Source organism: Lampetra planeri, unplaced genomic scaffold (assembly GCF_965212315.1).
Source record: "Lampetra planeri unplaced genomic scaffold, kcLamPlan1.2.h2 scaffold_1286, whole genome shotgun sequence".
In the NCBI taxonomy this organism is placed as follows: domain Eukaryota; kingdom Metazoa; phylum Chordata; class Hyperoartia; order Petromyzontiformes; family Petromyzontidae; genus Lampetra; species Lampetra planeri.
Window position 1 is genome coordinate 22,164 of NW_027614003.1, and position 8,784 is coordinate 30,947.

An 8,784-nucleotide genomic window follows, 5' to 3' on the forward strand; every position below is an offset into this window, starting at 1 on the left:
TGTGTTAAAGTTATTTCGCACCATATGTAGCAAACTTTGGCTAATCCACTCACAACGACGTCAGCCACGGTGGCCAGGAGATGTTAACTCCCTCGCCTTGTATACAGGAGGTCGTGGGATTCGATACCGACCCTGACGCCTGCTGCTGTATATTTGGAGTTTGCGTCTCTATCTCTCTACCCGTGGTTGCATGGATTTTTCTCTGGCTCCTCCGTTTTTGATGGCCAGGTCGCTCTTGAAAAAGAAGAGCTACATAGTAGGTCAGTGGTGGGGCCTTTAACAGCGTAGCAATAGGCTGTAGCCGTTCTGGAAATACTACACCAGAGAGTCTACACCAGAGACAGCAGCCTTCTTTAGGGCCTAGTCTCAATATCTGTGTCTCGCCACCAGTGTCTCGCCACCAGTGTCTCGCCACCAGTGTCTCGCCACCAGTGTCTCGCCACCAGTGTCTCGCCACCAGTGTCTCGCCACCAGTGTCTCGCCACCAGTGTCTCGCCACCAGTGTCTCGCCACCAGTGTCTCGCCACCAGTGTCTCGCCACCAGTGTCTCGCCACCAGTGTCTCGCCACCAGTGTCTCGCCACCAGTGTCTCGCCACCAGTGTCTCGCCACCAGTGTCTCGCCACCAGTGTCTCGCCACCAGTGTCTCGCCACCAGTGTCTCGCCACCAGTGTCTCGCCACCAGGGTCTCGCCACCAGGGTCTCGCCACCAGGGTCTCGCCACCAGGGTCTCGCCACCAGGGTCTCGCCACCGGTGTCTCGCCACCGGTGTCTCGCCACCGGTGTCTCGCCACCGGTGTCTCGCCACCGGTGTCTCGCCACCGGTGTCTCGCCACCAGTGTCTCGCCACCAGTGTCTCGCCACCAGTGTCTCGCCACCAGTGTCTCGCCACCAGTGTCTCGCCACCAGTGTCTCGCCACCAGTGTCTCGCCACCAGTGTCTCGCCACCAGTGTCTCGCCACCAGTGTCTCGCCACCAGTGTCTCGCCACCAGTGTCTCGCCACCAGTGTCTCGCCACCAGTGTCTCGCCACCAGTGTCTCGCCACCAGTGTCTCGCCACCAGTGTCTCGCCACCAGTGTCTCGCCACCAGTGTCTCGCCACCAGTGTCTCGCCACCAGTGTCTCGCCACCAGTGTCTCGCCACCAGTGTCTCGCCACCAGTGTCTCGCCACCAGTGTCTCGCCACCAGTGTCTCGCCACCAGTGTCTCGCCACCAGTGTCTCACTACCCAGTCTTAGATGGATGAACGCAAAAAGGCGAACAACACCCCAAGTTTTAACGGCATTCGGTATTCTTGGGTCTTTCGGTAAAGTCACGTAGATAGGTTTAAAGAAAATAATAAAAATAACAGTTAGACGACCGCTTGCGTTGCGATCGAAACGTCGTAGTTTTCTGTTATTTTTATTATTTTCTTTGAACCTGTCTACGTGACTTTACCGAAAGACCCAGGAATATTAATTCCTGCAGTCATGAAAGCTTCGAGTGAAGCATTCGGTGAGTTTAACGAAGCATTTAAACATTTCGATGTAAAGCTTTCGTGACTGCAGGGATTCATCTTCTTGGTTCTTTCGGTAAAGTCACGTAGAATGGAAATAATAAAATAATAAAAATAAAACATAATAAAATAATTCTCACGACGTTTCGGCCACAACGCAAGTAGCCGTCCTCAGGTGGAGAACAGGTCTGTCATTCAGACTCTGTCTACTCGACAGACCTGTTCTCCACCTGAGGACGGCTACTTGCGTTGTGGCCGAAACGTCGTGAGAATTATTTCATTATGTTTTATTATTATTATTTTATTATTTCCATTCTACGTGACTTTACCGAAAGAACCCAGAAGACTTTCTGTTATTTTTCATTATTTTCTTTGAACCAATCTACGTGACTTTACCGAAAGACCCAAAAATATTAATTCCTGCAGTCGTCACGAAAGCTTCAAGTGAAGCATTCGGCGAGTTTAACGAAACATTTAAACATTCGCGCGATCTAACACCCAAGCGAAAAGAAACCTCCGTGGTGGAAAATGGCGGCCGTGGAAAATGGCGGCCGTGGAAAATGGCGGTCGTGGAAAATGGCGGCCGTGGAAAATGGCGGTCGTGGAAAATGGCGGCCGTGGAAAATGGCGGTTGTGGATAATGGCGGTCGTGGAAAATGGCGGCCGTGGAAGCCCCGACTGCCGCTGCTGCTGCCACCATTGAGCGTCAGGCGCTCCGATCGCGACGACTGACGACCGGTCCGTACCTCCTCCTCCGCCTCCCCAGGTCCGCAAGGAGCAGCTCCACTACCGCTACGAGGTGCAGAAGCTGATCGGCAAGGGAAGCCAGGGACTGGTGCTGCAGTGCCTCGACCACAAAACCAAAACGCTCGTGGCCATCAAGATGATGTCGCTGCCCTTGTGGTGAGTCCGCGGTGGCCCCCGCTCTCGGACACTAATCATAAAACGATTGGAGGCACCGCCGTGAACACTGCCACTGACTATGGACTCGCTGACAAAATACTAACTGCCGTAAGACTTCTGCTAACTATAAATTAACAAAATCTTACTGCCATAAAACTGCTGCTGAATATGAACTAACAAAATACTAACTGCCGTACAACTTCTGCTAACTGTAAACTAACAAAATACGGACATAAACCTGCTGCTGAATACGAACTAACAAAATACTAACTGCCATAAAACTGCTGCTCACTACAAACTAACAAAATCTTACTGCCATAAACCTGCTGCTGAATATGAACTAACTAAATACTAACTGCCATAAAACTGCTGCTCACTACAAACTAACAAAATCTTACTGCCATAAACCTGCTGCTGACTATGAACTAACTAAATACTAACTGCCATAAAACTGCTGCTCACTACAAACTAACAAAATCTTACTGCCATAAACCTGCTGCTGAATATGAACTAACTAAATACTAACTGCCATAAAACTGCTGCTCACTACAAACTAACAAAATCTTAATGCCATAAAACTGCTCCTAACTATAAACTAACAGAATACTAGCTGCCATAAAACTGCTGTAAAATATGAACTAACTAAAAAAATACTAACTGCCGTAAAACTGCTGCTAACTATGAACTAACAAATGTATAACTGCGGTAAAACGTACTGCTATGAACTAACTCACGAAATAATAACCTGCCGTAAGACTACTGCTATGAACTAAAGTGTACGAACAAAATAATAACTGCCGTACAACTATTGCTAACTATGAAATAAAAACTAACAGACCCTTCGAGACCCACAGAGACACCCACAGACACACCCACAGACACACCCACAGACACACCCACAGAGACACCCAGACACTTAGAGACCCACAGAGACACCCACAGAGACCCCCAGACACTTAGAGACCCACAGAGACACCCACACACTTAGAGACCCACAGAGACACCCACAGAGACTCCCAGACGCTTAGAGACCCACAGAGACACCCACAGAGACACCCACAGAGACCCCAGACACTTAGAGACCCACAGAGACACCCACAGAGACACCCACAGAGACCCCCAGACACTTAGAGACCCACAGAGACACCCACATAGACACCCAGACACTTAAGAGACCCACAGAGACTCCCAGACGCTTAGAGACCCACAGAGACACCCACAGAGACACCCACAGAGACCCCCAGACACTTAGAGACCCACAGAGACACCCACAGAGACACCCACAGAGACCCCCAGACAATTAGAGACCCACAGAGACACCCACATAGACACCCAGACACTTAGAGACCCACAGAGACACCCACAGAGACACCCACAGAGACTCCCAGACGCTTAGAGACCCACAGAGACACCCACAGAGACCCCCAGACACTTAGAGACCCACAGAGACACCCAGACCCAAAGACCCGCAGAGTAACCCACAGAGACACCTAGACCCTTAGAGATCCACAGAGACACACACAGAGACACTCAGACGCTTAGAGACCCACAGAGACACCCACAGAGACCCCCAATCGCCCACAGATACCCCCACAGTCACCCAGAGACCCCCACAGAGACACCCACAGTCACCCACAGAGACACCCAGACACTTATAGACCCAAGAAACACCCAGACTAATAGAGACCCTTAGAGACCCACAGAGACACTCACAGAGACACCCACAGACACCCACACACAGTCACCCACACAAAGTCACCCACACAGAGTCACCCACACACAGTCACCCACACAGAGTCACCCACAGAGACCCCCACAGAGTCACACACAGAGACCCCCACAGAGACACCCACACACACAGTCACCCACACAGAGTCACCCACAGAGTCACCGTTGATTCCGTGGCCTTCCCCCTCCCGCTGTTCAGCCCCTCGACAGCGTCCCGCCAGATGACGGAGCTAGAGGTGACCAAGGAGCTGCAGGGCAAGGCCAGCGATGATCTCTACGGAGTCATCCGGGTCCTGGACACGTTCCAATTCCGCGGACACAATTGCCTCGTCGTCGAGCTCTTGAAGTACGCGAACCTCCCCCCCTTCCCCACCCCCCCCTCACCCACCCACGTACGTGTCCATTGCTCCGCTCGATAGTTGATTTATTTCGGAATTCTAGATTTGAAGCTTTCGTGACTGCAAGGATTCATATTGTTAGGTTTTTTTCGGTAAAGTCACGTGGGAATTTTTTTTAAATTAATAAAAGTAAAATAAAATAAAAATCACGACGTTTCGGAGGCAACACAAGCTTCCGTCTTCAGGTGGAACCGTCACAGCACGACAGCTGTATCAGGTGAAGACAAATTAAATGTCACTTGATACAGCAATCGTTCTGTGATGGTTCCACCTGAAGACGGAAGCTTGTGTTGCCTCCGAAACGTCGTGATTTTTATGTTATTTTGATTTTACTTTGATTAATTTTATTTTTTTACCTACGTGACTTTACCGAAAAAACCTAAGAATATGAATCCTTGCAGTCACGAAAGCTTCAAATCTAGAAGGTGTCAGTTTTGTTGCCAGATAGAAGGGTAAAACAAGTATAACCCGTAAAAACAAAGTTTGTCACTATAAATCCTTTATATGCGTGGCGGCTAGAGTCCTCTCGTCCTCTGGCTTGAGATGGCTGCCACCTTATGGGTCAGATGATTGCATTGCACCATTAAGCAATTGGTAATTAAACATAATATTTTTGTCCTAAAAAGTGTTCACGAACATTAATTGTCATGCACAACGAGTCTGTGTGCAAAATGTCAGCTCGATTGGATCACGGGAAGTGGGTTAAAAAAACGACCGAAAGATTTGCACGGTCGTAAGCGCGCAAGCAAGCAAGCGAACTTAATATAAAGGATTTAAAACCAATTATCGTCGTCGTGGTTGTCGTCGTTGTCGTGCCAGGAAGAGCCTCTATGACGTGATGAGCAAAGGGAGCATCAGTCGAATCTGCGTGAGGCGCTTGAGGGAGTACACCAGGACCATCCTCCACTTCCTGCTGTACGCCAAGCGGCGGGGCATCGTGCACGGAGACATCAAGCCGGTGAGCGGAGCGCGGGGGGGGGCGGTGATCGCACCCTCTCACCTGAGGACGGCTGCTTGCGTTGTGGCCGAAACGTCGTGAGAATTGTATTTTATTATGTTTTATTTTTATTATTTTATCATTTCCGACAGACCTGTTCTTCACCTGAGGACGGCTGCTTGCGTTGTGGCCGAAACGTCGTGAGAATTGTATTTTATTATGTTTTATTTTTATTATTTTATTATTTCCCTTCTACGTGATGACTTTACCGAAAGAACCAAGAAGATGAATCCCTGCAGTCACGAAAGCTTTACATCGAAACTACCATCACCTCTAGCAACAACTCCCCTTACATTAACATTAGCTACCCCATATCTGCATTTCGCATAAATATGCTAAATTCCTCTTGATATGCAAATTTCTTTGTCAAGGCGCCCTTCCCCCTCCAACCCAGCTTAAAAATACGTTGCCAAGCGTGGTGGTGCTCATTTAGACGCTGTCTTTCCGACAGCCCTGTTCTTCACCTGAGGACGGCTGCTTGCGTTGTGGCCGAAACGTCGTGAGAATTGTATTTTATTATGTTTCATTTGTATTACTTTATTACTTCCCTTCTACGTGACTTTACCGAAAGAACCAAGAAGATGAATCCCTGCAGTCACGCAAGCTTTAAATCGAAATATTGGAAAGATGTTATTAACCATGTAAAAAAGACTTAACTTGCGCATAACTGTCCCATCTTATTTAACAGGTACTAGTTTATACTGGTAGGAACGAAGTGAACCACCCTACAATAGATTATATCGTCCGTCCGTCCGATATCCGATTAGGTGTAGCAACATCGCCCCCTACTGCAAACACTTGGCAGGACCCTACAAAAACCTTTAGACTTAGTGAGGCTTTCCTGGCTAAACAAGCGTAACATTCCCTTGTAACTCCCTGAGATAGCTTTTAATTAAAACATTTAAATTAAAAATTAACTCACAGCGGCCTCAAGCCTACAGCTAGGCCTAAAGCCTAGAACTAGGCCTCAAACTCTCCCTTCGTATCGTACCCCCGCGTGTGTGAAAGGGAGTTAATGGTTAACAATGTTACATTCCCTGATGTTTTTAAATAGCAACATTTAAATTTAAAGCTTTTACATTAATAATTAAAACATTTTAATTAAAAATTAACTCACAGCGGCCTAAAGCCTACAGCTAGGCCTAAAGCCTAGAACTAGGCCTCAAACTCTCCCTTCGTATCGTACCCCCGCGTGTGTGAAAGGGAGTTAATGGTTAACAATGTTACATTCCCTGATGTTTTTAAATAGCAACATTTAAATTTAAAGCTTTTACATTAATAATTAAAACATTTTAATTAAAAATTAACTCACAGCGGCCTAAAGCCTACAGCTAGGCCTAAAGCCTAGAACTAGGCCTCAAACTCTCCCTTCGTATCGTACCCCCGCGTGTGTGAAAGGGAGTTAATGGTTAACAATGTTACATTCCCTGATGTTTTTAAATAGCAACATTTAAATTTAAAGCTTTTACATTAATAATTAAAACATTTTAATTAAAAATTAACTCACAGCGGCCTAAAGCCTACAGCTAGGCCTAAAGCCTAGAACTAGGCCTCAAACTCTCCCTTCGTATCGTACCCCCGCCATTTCATTTTATTATAGCCATTCATGTGTTCGTTCCTACCAGCCCACCCCGCAGGGACCTGTTCTTATTGAGTCAATTGCATTCCCTGAGTTTAACATTGCTGTTGATTTGTATAGGGTGCCAACATCGGCTGTAAATACATTTGTAGCCGAGTCCAAGCAGCTTTTTAAATCCTTTATATTAAGTTAGCTTGCTTGCTTGCTTAGGACCGTGCAAATCTTTCGGTCGTTTTTTAACCCACTTCCCGTGATCCAATCGAGCTGACATTTTGCACAGACTCGTTGTGCGTGACAATGCATTTTCGTGAAAATTTTTGTTCCAAAATTTGACACTGTTTAGGGAATTTTTTTTTCAATATTTAATTACCAATTGTTTAATGCTGCCAGACAATCATCTGACCCATAGGTGGCAGCCATCTCAAGCCAGAGGACGAGAGGACTGTAGCCGCCACGCATATAAAGGATTTATAGTGAAAAACTTTGTTTTTACGGGTTATACTTGTTTACCCCCCTGCGTGCCTCTATCTCTACCTCTCGCTGCCCGTGTGGGTGTCAATGCGTCATTTTACGCGATCGACCCGCTACCGGCTGGACACTCTCTTGCCGTAACCTCACAGCGTGGAACCCCTTCTCCGACTCTCCCCCTTTGTCCAGGACAACATTCTACTCACCGCGGACGGCAAAGTGAGGATCATCGACTTCGGCTGCAGCTGCTACCTGAAGTCTCACTGTGAGTGGCTTTGCGTGCGTGGAGCTTTCTTTAAAATCCTTTGTATTAAGTTCACTTGCTTGCTTGCGCGAGTACGACCGTGCAAATCTTTCGGTCGTTTTTTAACCCACTTCCCGTGATCCAATCGAGCTGACATTTTGCACACAGACTCGTTGTGCGTGACAATTTATTTTCGTGAAAAATCTTTTTTTTTCCAAAATTTTCCACTTTTTAGGAAAAAAAAAAAATTCGTATTTAATTTAAAATACCCACGTGATAAAAATGAAACTCTTACTCAAGAAAAACAGAAATGAATAATAAAATAAAACCGATGCCACGCATATAAAGGATTTATAGTGAAAAACTTTGTTTTTACGGGTTAATTTTTTCAGGGTGAGCTCGCGTCAATGTCAACGTTGCGTCGTCAAACCCGCCATTATCCGACGCAGCCAATCAGTGAAGTTCAGCGTCACGTGACCAGGACGCTCCAATTCGCCACTTGCACGGCGCCAACCGGTGTGCTGCAGAGCTCGCAAACGGGTTTTGATTCCTTACCCCTCGTACCCTACCCGATACCCGGCCGGGTACGGGTAGCGTACGGGTACGGCCGGGTACGGGTACCCGTTTGCGACCCTGGTGTGGCTTGTACGGGTAGCCGGGTAGGCCGTGAGTCACAGGTGAGTCACCGTTTGTCACTCATTCGTACCCTACCCAATACACGGCTACCCGTACCCGGCCGGGTACGGGTTCCCGTTCCCTACCCGTACCCTACCCGAAATGAGTGACAAACGGTGACTCACAAGTGACTCACGGCCTACCCGTACCCGGCCGCACCAGGGTCGCAAACGGCTACCCGTACCCGGCCGGGATACGGGTAGCCGGGTATCGGGTAGGGTACGAGTATCGGGTACCCGATTGCGACCTCTGGGATGAAGCCATGTTGCAGGCGCGGGTGGGTTGATTCTAGGAACTT